Consider the following 13,134-nt stretch of genomic DNA (forward strand, 5'->3'; position numbering starts at 1 on the left):
TCCGACGAAGCGGTGCAAGAGCCCCCAATCGATCGACGGACTCTACTCTCACCATCAACACCAGTAGTTATGTTTGATCCCAAGCGACATGCAACCACGCCAAAAAAAGGGATACAATGTATTTCGAGAGAGAGCAATAAGACATACTTATAGAGAAGTACTGCTTGACTCGACAATAAACAGGAAAACACATGGTAAGAAACAAGAGAAAGGACTTCTTTTATTTCAATTCAACAACGGCTAGAATGTACAGATTTACAAGAAAGGAAAGTACCACCGTAAAAATGAAATACATCCAATTCAGACGGCTACCTAGGCAAACCTAAATTACTCCCGAGAGCGGCCATTAGGCCCCCGGTAGGGAGCTTTGGCCGGATCCGAAAGGGAGACATTTATCTCTGATAAGGTTATTTTCAGTCGTTGGCCTATCAAAATAAATCCTAAATTACTACTAACTGGTAGCTAGTGGCAAGAAAGAGTCGAATTCACAGGGAGGCGAGTTAATTATTCTATGCTAATATTTAAGTTCGTCTTAAAGTAACCGTTTTCTTGAAGAATTTGATTGGTTTGCTAAAAACTAATTGCGATGTAAATAAAAGACAAATTCAATAATATTAAAGAGTCTAGGATCAATTTCACTAGGTAGTTATCCGGGGGTTAGATTTAATTCGTTAACAGAGCTAATTACGTTGTTTAAGGTTATGTGATTGGTCGATTCAGTATTCCCTTTAGATCTAATTAAACATGCGGTTGTTATCATTAAATTATCTCTATTCATTTATCGCAACCTATATTGATTCTAACCCAGTCGGTGAAAGTCTCAATTCGCTACACTAGTCAATTAACCCTGGCCAGTAATCAACTAACTAGATGAAGAACAATAAACTGAACAACAACGAATAAGCGATTTAACTATCAATTCATTAATTAATCCCCCTTCTAACAACCTAGATCCCCATTCACCCTAATTAGAAGTTTAGTGGAAAGAACAACAACAACAACAACAACAACAACAACAACAACAACAACAACAACAACAACAACAACAACAACAACAACAACAACAACAACAACAACAACAACAACAACAACAACAACAACAACAACAACAACAACAACAACAACAACAACAACAATAATAATAATAATAATAATAATAATAATAATAATAATAATAATAATAATAATAATAATAATAATAATAATAGAAGACATAATAAAAGCATAAAAGATGAACAATAAGTGAATGATTAATAATAGAAGACATATTAACAATAATACCGTAATTAGAGAGTGCTAGATCCGAAAATAAGAGAAATTGTAATCCCCTATAAAATCTAGTGCAAAACAGTGGCGGAAACACTGTCGAATGGGATTAAATACACAAAGATAAAAGTTCTAACTGTTATAAATTGAGAATGTATAAAACTTTCAAGGATAAAATTAATTGGTTAAGTCTAAACAAATGCCACTTTTATAAAAGGGCGAAAATAAAGAAAACCTCCAAAAGTGTTCAAGACTAAACCATAAAAGAAAGCAGAAAAACAGAGTAGGATCTGCAAACTACTCGCTAGCTCACACATAAATCCCCAGCAAAGCTAACACCTGTCATGTTATAAACATAACAGCCACAATCAGTGGGGAGTAACTCGACGTTCTCCCAGCCATATTACATGATATAATTATTATAGAAGCAGATAATATATCAAAGTAAATCAAAATGTTATAAAACATAATTAACAAAATATGATTACCAAATCACGTTAACCAACGTGTTGCATGCTTAAAAGCAAAATATTCAAAAGATAAAATGGAAATAATTTAGTGCAGGCTAGATATCCACTTTAGCTATACTTTTGACACCGCAGCATCTTTACTAGTTTCGGGAACACAGTGTCACACTAAGATGACCAACTTCAAACTCGCTAACTAGACAACAAACTATAATAGGACACGACTTACCACGCAGTGCGAAGTCCTAGTTTAAGTACATGTACATGACTCTACGACGATCTGTACCGCCCGCAGGATACCCAACCATATAGCTGTTTTAGTAAAACTGTATGCCTTAGTTTATTATTCTTTGCCTTTACTTTCATTATTCCAAACTTAAAAGTATTCCAAGTGATATAGTATATTATTCAAATGGTTCGTAAGTGAACTACACTTTTATTTTCTTCGAAATTAGAAAACTTAAACTTAAATCCAAAAGTATAAAATTTATTTAAGGACTTTAAATAAATTAAGTTACTAAAATTAAACTTTAAAAACCATTCTTTGACTTAAGGTACTGTAGTAAAGACTTATTACTTAGGCTTTAATGAGACGGAGTTCTACATTAGTTTATAAAACTGAACAGCAGTATTGTAAAATTCATAATACAGAAAAATCGAAATGACGCAAGGCCAATTTTCATGGTTTCCTGTAGCTTTTAGCTACAACTTTCATTTTGACCAACTTTAAATTACGAAAGTATCTGGGGTCTAAAAATTCATTTCTAAAAACTGTCAGAAAACGTCACCCATAATGTTTCAGTTCATAAATCCACTTTAGAAAACATTTTAAGGCAAGGCATAATTTTAAACATAAGTAAACATTATAAAGCTTCTTTGAGAAAAATATTAGCTACTTGATGAATAAACATTCGGCCCCTTTTTACCCTTCCTTTTGCTAATCTTTTGGACCACTTAGGCACTATCTTAAGCCTTTTTCTTGCATTTTGCTCCATATTCCCGCTACTATCGATTCCGGTGCTCTATTGTAGGTAATTGAGCTAGCTAGAGGAAATTTGGGAAGAAACAAGGCACAAGAGGAAGATAGCAAGGAAGAAAGAGGAGGAAAAGACGAAGAGCGACCCTGAGCCGGGTAGCCGGCCGCCGGCCGACCGGCGGGCTGTCATGTTGCCAATTTCGAGCTTCAAATTTGAGATTCCTCGGCGCCGGATGGGCAGCCGGCCGCCGGTCGACCGGCTGGCGGTCACTGCTACGCATGTTTTGTATTAATTTCCCCTTTTTGTAACTTAAGTAGGAGGACACTATAAATACCCCCAAAATTCGGTGTTTTGACACACAACCCTAGATCTGAATTATTTCCCTTTCCAAGTTTCAAACTTTGTTAATTACTTCACTAATCTTTCCCTAATCATTCCTTAATTAGTCTAGTTCTTCAATTAATTAGTAATTGGAGTTGGGTTGTAAGAAGAATTGAAGGTTCCTCCTTCTTTAATTTTCTATCCTAATTCCTTTCTTGCTTTAAATTGGTATTATTTCTCTCCTATTTTCATTTGTTTTACATTTCTTTTTATCCTTTAAGTTTGTTTGATTGTTATTGATAAAGTTAGCATCTTTATTGTGTTATTGTTGTTGTTTTCACCATTGTTGGTCTTTTCATTGTTCTTCTCTTCTTTGTTTCTCTTACCTTGGTGCATTCCTTGCTAGTTGTCCTCAAAGACTTAATCTTTGAGTGAATTTGGTTAAAGATTGTGTCTTTTAGTTTAGTAAATATTGTTATTAGATTAAAATCACTCTTCCTAATAATTATTGTCGGATTCTTGCATGCTTGGTTGTAGAATTCATCTTATCACCATGTTTATGCCTAAAGACTCTATCTTTGTTGTTTTCCTTGCCTCTAAAAATATGATTAGTGAGTAGTCTCCTTCTAGGACTCGGTTTGACCCGATATGGGTAACTTCACTAACTAATTATCATTAAGGCTAATTTGTGGGGGAAATTGGTGAGGGTAGTTTAGAGGAGTTTGCATGCTTAAGGTTTGGGTTTTGGGTAGTGTCAACTTGTGACCCTTGTCCACCGACGGAAGTTGGTTAGGTTGTAATTTGGACACCCAAAATTTGTCCTTGTCACCAACTAAGGTTGAGACCGGAAGGGAGAACCGAGGGAGGGTGCCTCTAGGCTAGTGTTTGAAATCGACCTCCGGAAGGGGGAGTGGGATGACCCGGAATATGATGAGGGCTTAATGACCTTGACCATTTACTTGACCTCCTTGGGAAAATGCATGTTCTTGGGGGTTGTCGGGTTTTGAGTTAGGGAGACCGGCTTTCGAACCCGGGAGGGGGGTTAGTCGGAGTAGCTAGTGTCCTAGTGCAAGACCGGAAGGGAGGTTCTAGGCGAATTAGAGCCATCTCCCCCTTACCTTTCTACCCCTTTTGATTAGCCGAGACGATTAGTATGCGGAATTACTCATATTCATGGTCGGACCGAGTTCTAGTCTTTCTCTTTATTTGATTTATCCTTTATCTTTAGCTTGTTTTTATCTTACCTTGTCTTTAGTCTTTAAATTTGATAGTTTAGTGCTAGTTTGTTACTACCCTCTTTATTATCTATCGACTTAGCTAAGCTCAAGAATATAGACAATTAGTAATCACCCCTACTCCTTGTGGATCGACCCTCTAGAGTGTACAACGATAAAATCGTGCACTTGCGAGGTTTAACTTGAGACCATCACTACTGTATCAAAAGAAAAATATCTTTTAAAAATGAATCTTTGAGAGAAGTCAGAAACGCGTTTTACAGGCGAGTTGTTCACAAATAATTTATTCTGACCAAAACGTAAGTTTAAATCTTATGAAATTTTTTATGCAGACTCTACACTTTAAAATAACAGGAGTTCTATTCTTTACACTTTTGCAAATTCGAAACAAAAACAGGTGATATGATTTTTACAAACAGACGAACATATTTGACAGATTTAACAACGGTTTTCATCAAACTTGTAAAATACATCATAAATCGAAAATAATGATTGAAGACCAAAACTTTTATACACAACCTAATACTCCATGTCTCTGCCACATATTAAAGTTTCGTGAATTAATGATTTGATTTAGTATTTTTAACATAACTAAAACCGAACAGAATCGCTATAATCGCAAAAACTGCATCGCTACTTTAAATTATGAAATAAATACTAAAACTCCAAAACAATTACCACGAAAATTCATGGTATCTTAAAATCAACTATTAATTCCAGAAAAATAATTTACACCTTTTGGAAATCATAAAAACGAATTTATACCATCCTTATATCATATTAATCGGTTGAATCATAAAACTTGCAAATCAACCAAATAAATTCCTATTGACAAAATAAAATTTATACATAGTCAAAATAATTTATGGATATCAAGAGATCAAAAATTAAAGGTTTCGAAAATCATATGTATCAATAAATCATCATAAAATATTAAAAATCCAATAATACATACAACTACAACAATTAAATCGATGTAATACCGAGTAACGTCGTAGTTACCTTGTTACGAATCCGAATCCACATTTGCTAGCCTTCAATATCTCCTCTACAAACCCTTAGAAAACATAAATTACATATGTGTAAAACATATGAATCATTAATCTAGATAAAAACTAGGATAAGAAAGATAAGAGTAATCAATTTACCCTTAGAATAGGATGAACGGATGATGAGAGAAGGTCGATCCAAATAAAGAAGCTAGAAGGTAAGCACGTACGTAGAATAACTTGTAAAACGGAAATAAAGAAGCAAGAAGGCAAGCACGTATGTAAATTATTAGCGTGAAATGAGATGAAACCACGGTGATGAGGCTCATATGTGACGGCAGGCTATAGAGCGTGAAGGGATTTGTTTCTCTTATTATTTTGTTAAAGAAAAGAGAAATGATAATAACCTAAATACAAAGAGTTTAAGAGGGATTGAAAAATTAAAAGATGTAACAATTAAACCCTTAAAAAGCTCACTAATAACCAGTTAAAAATAGATGGTTAAACACAATTATCTTCTCAAAATTTAAGACTTGAAAAATAAAAAATAAAAGGTAGGATAAGATTAATAAGTTTAAGAATAAAACAAGTTTAATAAATAACTTGTTAAAAAAACAACAAACACACGGTCCAAATATTAATTGGAGCAAACGCCGGTTCACTACAAGAAATCCTGTTTCGGGCGACTACTATTGGCGTCTGAAATCAGTCGCTAAAACAATATTGGCGACTGAAATTGGTCGCAAGTACACTGTAACAACCCTTAGTCGCCAAATGGAAATCGGGCGACTGATTTCAGTCGCCAAAATTGGCGACTGACTAAATAGTCGCTAGCTGGTCAATTTGGCGACTACAAGTAGTCGCCAAATTGGCGACTGAAAGTGAAGGTAGTCGCCAATTTGGCGACTGGAAGTAGTCTCCAAATGTCTTTTTTCAGTCGCCAATTCTGACATTAAAAAAATAAAAAAAAAGTTACAGATCTGCTAATTTAGTCAGATCCAAAACAAGCCATAACAAAATTTACATTGCTAATTAAACTTACTGGAATTAAAAAAACCCACAAATTTGCTCATTGCTATACAAAATTTACTAAACTTACATTACATTAAAACTTAAATTACGTTACAATGAAGTTTAACAGAAAACTATAAACACCATCAACATTAACAGTAACTCGAAAAAAACCAAATTACCGTCATAGCATCGAATAAAATGAAAAAAAAAATTATATCTCTTGCTTTGTTGCTTCTTCTCCTTCCTCTGACATTTTACGTCAGTCGCTAATTAGCGACTGGGTTACTCAGTCGCCATGTTTAGTCGTCCGAAAACGAATTTCTTGTAGTGGTTTTAAAAATGTTTATTATAGAATGTCATGTAAATAAAAGGTCGGTCTAAGAAGAAATTGGACTGAAAACCGACTTAAAACTGAATTAATTAAAATAATAAATCAAAACCGCAGATTAAGGAATAAGATTAAAAATGGGGTTCAATGGAAATAATTTCCGAAGTCCAATGTATTAACTCGGAGTAGAATTAAATTATGAATAAATGAATAAACATAACGAAGCTCCAAAGATTAGAAATATAATAACTCTCGAAACAAAAGAATATTCGAGACATAAGAAAACTTAAGAATTCAAAGGAAGAAAAGAAATGGCTCGCAGGTAAATTCCGAGTCATACAAATCAAATCATAATCGAAAATAAAATACGGTTACGAAAATAGAATACAAAAATGGCGGGTGTTACAGAAATAAACTAAACTAAGAGTTTTGAGAGAGTTTCTAGGGTAAATTATACTTAGCTAGGTAAAATAAAGCGTAAATATAACATAGGGTATGATTTGGATATTTATAATAAAACATAACCGACTTAAGGAAATTGCGGAAAAACCCTCAAAATAGTGTGTACTCGATCGAGCCTGGGTGCACTCGATCGAGTACATTCCCAGTTGATCGAGTTCACTTGAGCTTGATCGAGTATGCTCCTGTTTCAGCTCTTTTCTTCGTGTTGTCTTCTTCACTTCTCTTCCTTTATTTTTCTAGATTCCCGTGCCATGCTCCGTGTATTCCTTCATGCCCACTCCGCGGTGCTCATTTCATTCCTTTGCTTCATAAATGCATAATTCTTGCATTAAACATCGAACAACGGAAGTATCGACATTCTAGCATAAAAGGCATGTAATTAATATAAACTAGCACAAAAATCGTATCAAAAGTAACTAAGGGGAGGCATAAATATGTATCTAATTATGACTCATCAATCTCCAGAAGACCGGCCTCCGCAGCTTGGAAGTCCTCCTCTTTAGCAAGCCTGGCCACGATCTTCAAATCCTCGGCTTACACAACCGTCGACTCACTATCTCCAAACAAGAGATCCAAAACGCCATCCTGGCCCGATCATAGGCTGCCACGTGTAAGCCATAGACACACAGAAGCGCGTCCAGCACCATATCCCAATATTGGTTATGAGTTTCAGACGTCGCCTTAACTTCCATCAGCTCAATAGCCGCATATATAATCAATTGTAGAAGTGACCGACTCCTCCGAGCCTGCATGCCACCTACTCCCAAGCCCTGTACTCCCCTTGAACGTAAGCATTGGAGTAAACTCTGAGCCAAAACCTTCAAAAAGCTGCGAGGAGTGAGTATACAAGTTAGCAACAAAGTTCACAACTCATGACTTTAGCATATATAAGAAAAGTGTAAGGACCACGTATTTTTGCTGTAAAGAGGAGCCAAACTGTACTATCTCACTTAAGCGAAAGACCCCTAGATTTTTGCTCAAGTACTTGGATCATGCTGATGCTCAAGAACTAAGAGGGCAAACGCTCGAACGACTGACCAGGCGCCCTCCCGTCTAGGGCCAAATTAATGAGGGCAAGCACAACTGACTCGACCTGTGTGCCAAGCGAGAGTCACGAGAAGTTTAAAACACTTGCCACCTCATACAAAAGGTACAATTGAATCTCTATAAATACCCCTCTTGGAACTATTCCAAGGGAGATACATGCATGACATTCACAAGTCACATGTAAGAGACTTCTCTATATCTATAAGTAGGACTTACAAAAGCAATTGTGAGAGCTCCGGGACCCTAGCCTCAAACGAGGTCTTAATTTAACTTCCAGTACCGTACTGACTTAGGCATCGGAGATGGACCCTTTGGGAACCCCCCAAGGCCCTATTTACCACGTGTGCAGGTACCTTCCGAGACAATTGAGCATCAGCCCAACATCACATCCGAAAGGAGCGCGTTGACCCAACCCAAATTCGAGCAACTCTGACTTGATTGTTCTCAACCCGAAATAGTATATTTTTAATTTGGACACTTAATTGAATATCATAGGAGTTATATATGACATACTATTGCAAAATTATTTTTTCGACTTCTTAGGAGTAATAAATTTCAATAAATAGAAGTCATCAGATGATTAGCCAAGAAAAAGACGATGAATGATGGATAAAGAAGACAACACGTAAATGGTAATGGGTAGGGTTTGGAAAGGATTCATATCCATATCCATATCCATATTATATATGTTGGATCTATATTTGACGTATATTCACAGGGTCCAATTTTCAGACCCGTATCCAGATCCATAGGATATAGGTAGGATCTGGGTCTTAAATGAGTCCGATCTTTTTCAAAAAAAAATCGTTAATTTCTCCATCTTTTAAAAATACTTTCACAATTAAAATTACATAAAACACATTAGAATGTTTAATATAATCATAGATAAAAAATATGTTTAATATTTTTCATGATAAAGTAACAAATTACCTCGCAAGTTATTATTTATACGATGAAAAAATTATTTGTTGTTTCTCAAACATTTAATTACGTTTTAAATTCGTTAATGACTATAAAATAAGAAAACTGACATAAAAGAGTTAAATAAAAGATAAGAAAACATGACTTCTATAAACGTTAGTTATTCTTATATATCTGAAAACTAAAAATAAAATAAAAAATATAGGTCTGAGTAGGGTCTGGATCTTAGCGACAAGATCCATATCCATATCCATGTAAATTTTTCTAGATCCACTTCCGACTCATATCCATTGGATCCATAAAAATGAGATCCAAATCAGCCTTATCAGGATCTGATCTAACGAATATGGATAAGGTCCTCGATCCACTGCCATATGATAGCTACAAAGGAGGAAAGATGAAGACCAATGTTTCGGTGCAATTTGGCGTCCTTGAATAAGTCTCTGGCAATGGCTCTAAAGTCTAACCGCGAAATTTTCACTTAAGACTAACTAGTTTTAACCCGCGCAATTTTGCGCGGGGTTGCTTTTAAAACATTATTATTATAAAAATCTTTAAAAATATATGTAATGTACGTTATATTTATTAATATGCTTCTTTGTTAAGTATAACATCTATATAATTCTAAGCATCTCTATTTATTCATATGCTAATTTTACTAATTGTTTTTTTATTTTAATTTCAGGTATCTAATAATTCTAATAAATGAGATAATTAGTGATATGTCCAATTTTGATATATTTTTGTTTAACTGAATTGTTTATCTTAATATTTTTATTTATTAGTAAATTGAAAGTTGTATTTAGTATTTCATATTTAATAATGTTTATTAATAAAAATGTGATTTTTATCAATTGTTGTAATATTATTTACTTTAACCAATTGTTGTAATTATATTTAGTTTTGTCAATTGTTGTAATTAAACTTTTGACTGTATATTATTTTCTATTGCATAATTTCATATTTGTATTATTTACGTACAAATTTTTTGTTTATAAAAACTGAGGTGAGCAAAGAATAAACAACATAAATCACAAAGAAATTAATTGAGAAGTGAAATAATGGGGTCCACCATTACTGCTTTTTTGGAAATAAAAAATAAAAAATTAACTTGTGTATTATGACGTGGATGCATGAGGTCGCTTTAAATGATTTTATATTTATAAAGATAAGATTAGTTAAATGATTTGTGAAAATTTTTAATTAAGGTTAGTAAGTTGATTATTTTGGGCAAAGCGTCAATTAGATTAGTTTTTCTTGTCAAATCTTTAATTACATGACACGACAATTTTACCTAAGATAGATGGTTTTTCTTACGTGTGTCTTTAGGGCACACATAAATAACTTATATATATGTGGAAATAATAACAAGATAATCTCATTAATTATGGTAAAAATGAGTTTAATGTTGGATATCTCATAAGATTATCTTGTTATTATTTCCATATATAGGTTACTAACGTGTGCCCTTAGGGCACACATTAGAAAAACCCAAGATAATACGTTACAAATTACCAAAGTTTATTATGAGAAGAGGGGTCAAAATAACTTATTCTGAAATTAAATAAAGTTTAAATTATTTTGAGAAGACTAACAAAAGTTTGTAGTATTCTTGTTAAATAATCTTTTTTTTTATGTAACCAATAATGTGATGTATTACTTTCTAGACATTACAAATTCCTACAAGTAATTAAATGAGGAATGACACTTAGAATACTACTTAGTCTCCTTTTAGACGTTAAAACTGGCTGAGTAGTAATCTTTTAGATAAATATGACAAACTTTTGTTATTAATTAGATTGTCTGTTTTTAATCTTATATATCTTAAAGAGTTATAATTGATCTATTAAAAAAATAGCTCTATCTTAAATAAGATATACATTAGGTTATAATATAATGATATATACGAAGTACTCTCTATTATTCAACCTAATATTCCTCTTTTTCTAATATATATGAAGAGTATTATAATAAAAGGGGAATTATAAACTGAATAAAAGGGAGTAGTACTTACTTATGATAGCTCACCAGTGTACATGATACTATTACGATTAACACAGTCGCTTTTACAAACATTTTGTCCTCACTCATGCGCGATCCCTAAACCTTCCTGGAGGTCACCCATCCTAAGACTACTCCCACAAGACGCTTAACTTTGGAGTTCTTTCGCATGGATGACCATAAAAAAAAGTCTTGACTTTGTTGATATGAGTAGATCTTAATCCCTCATTTAAGACTAAATAGTCGTTTAAGCTGTCATCATCACTGGCACTCTCTTCAATTACCGTGGGGTGTTACAGTATTGACTATTGATCCCATTTCATGGAGGCCACTTGATCATTTTCTGGGATATGCGCGAACAAATAACAAGACGTTGGTTAGTTCATGCACAAATACATGAATGACATGATATATAGTACAAATAGCATGATTAGCTCTTTGAATTTTGGAAAAAAATTCGCCCACTTTTGCGTCCAATCCCTTTCCACGGATCACTCTACGGATCTTCCCTTTTCTTCAGGTCGCCATCCAATCAAAACTTTTGTGCCACACCATGACAAACTCTTCCATCTCAGCTCATGTATGTCTTAGTCTCAAACTCTCTTAAGTCTCAATCATCCATTTCCTTCCATTCCAATCATTTCTATATACTTCTTCTTTTCAACTCCCCTCTACCACTTTACTTTAAATCATCCTCAAACAAGATCATCGACTGGATCGTGACCTTGTTAAGTCACTTTAATAACACCTTAAACTAGAATCAAGGGGATGATTTTGGTGACCTTGAAGTACTCAGGATCAATTGGTGACCTTCAGTTGAGTTGGTGACCTTGTTGTTGACCCAATAAGTGGTACTCTCTCATTGGCTGGAAATACAAAAAAGGACAACCATCAAAACAAAGGGAGGGTGACCTTTGGTTGAGTATGGTGACCGGTAGGTGGCACTCTCTCGTTTTCTGGAAAGTGAAAAATGATTAGGTTGGTGACCTAGGTCGTGACCTTTTGCTTGGGAGGGTGAAAGCGGGTCAAGATAATTAAGATGTGATTAAGAGGAAAAATATTGGTGACTCGATTAACTCGACCTTCTGCTTGGGGATGATCTATCATGTTTACCAATGCGTATTTTACGCGATAGATATCGTTAGTTATGTATTTGCAAAAATTATAAAAGTTAGATATTTTTAAAGTACTCGTAAAGACGAATCAAACAAGATACCACGTGAATATATTTTCACTTATGTATTGAGAGAAAATTGAAATTGAATGTTTATTTGTGAATAGTGTAGAAAATTGAAAGTGATAGAATGAAGTTGAATGGAGGAAGTATTTATTAAAAATACATATAAACTATATTTCAATCAAATGTATAAAATTGATTGAAATTGAGGGAATATGATGGAGCTGATTTTAAAGCCACTATATCTAAAGAATTAATCTACTGCAAAATATTGTAAAGGAAAATATCGTCAAACTTTACCTTCTCCTTATAAAGATATCTCAAATTCTATACTTCATATTGGTAAAATGAGGAACACTATCTACTTTCTTTTTTCAACCTTCTCTTCTACCTTTTTCTCTCATAACTAAATAAAATATCGTTGATTTTGCATTATTTACTTGTTTTGTGACCCCACCCGATATATATTAATTTAGTCGGCTGTGAGACGGTGAAGGGAGAAGGTTGGAGAGAAGGTTGGTAGCACCCCTCTTGTTACAATTTATACGGGTTTGGAAAGAGCTAGACAACTCCACATCGACAAGCTACTTATTCACATGGACAATCTTCCTTGTATTAAGCTCACTAGTGAAGACTAACTGGTAAGCAATAACCTTCTAGTTTTGGTTAAAAATGCAAAGATCTTATCTCTGATAATAGCTGGACGGTGAAACTTAAGCATAGCTACAAGGAAGCTAATAAAGCAGCAGATTGGCTAGCAAATCAGGGGGTGTAATCAAGCATTGTTATGACTATCGTCGATTATCCATCGGTGGATCTACATTTAATTCTTCATGAAGACATTCTTGGGATGGCTATTCCCCGTGTAATATCTATTTTGATTTTGAGGTTCTTCTCTCATTTGCACCAAAAGAAATATTGTTACAATT

This window comes from Silene latifolia, chromosome 11 (genome assembly GCF_048544455.1).
Source record: "Silene latifolia isolate original U9 population chromosome 11, ASM4854445v1, whole genome shotgun sequence".
Classification (NCBI taxonomy): domain Eukaryota; kingdom Viridiplantae; phylum Streptophyta; class Magnoliopsida; order Caryophyllales; family Caryophyllaceae; genus Silene; species Silene latifolia.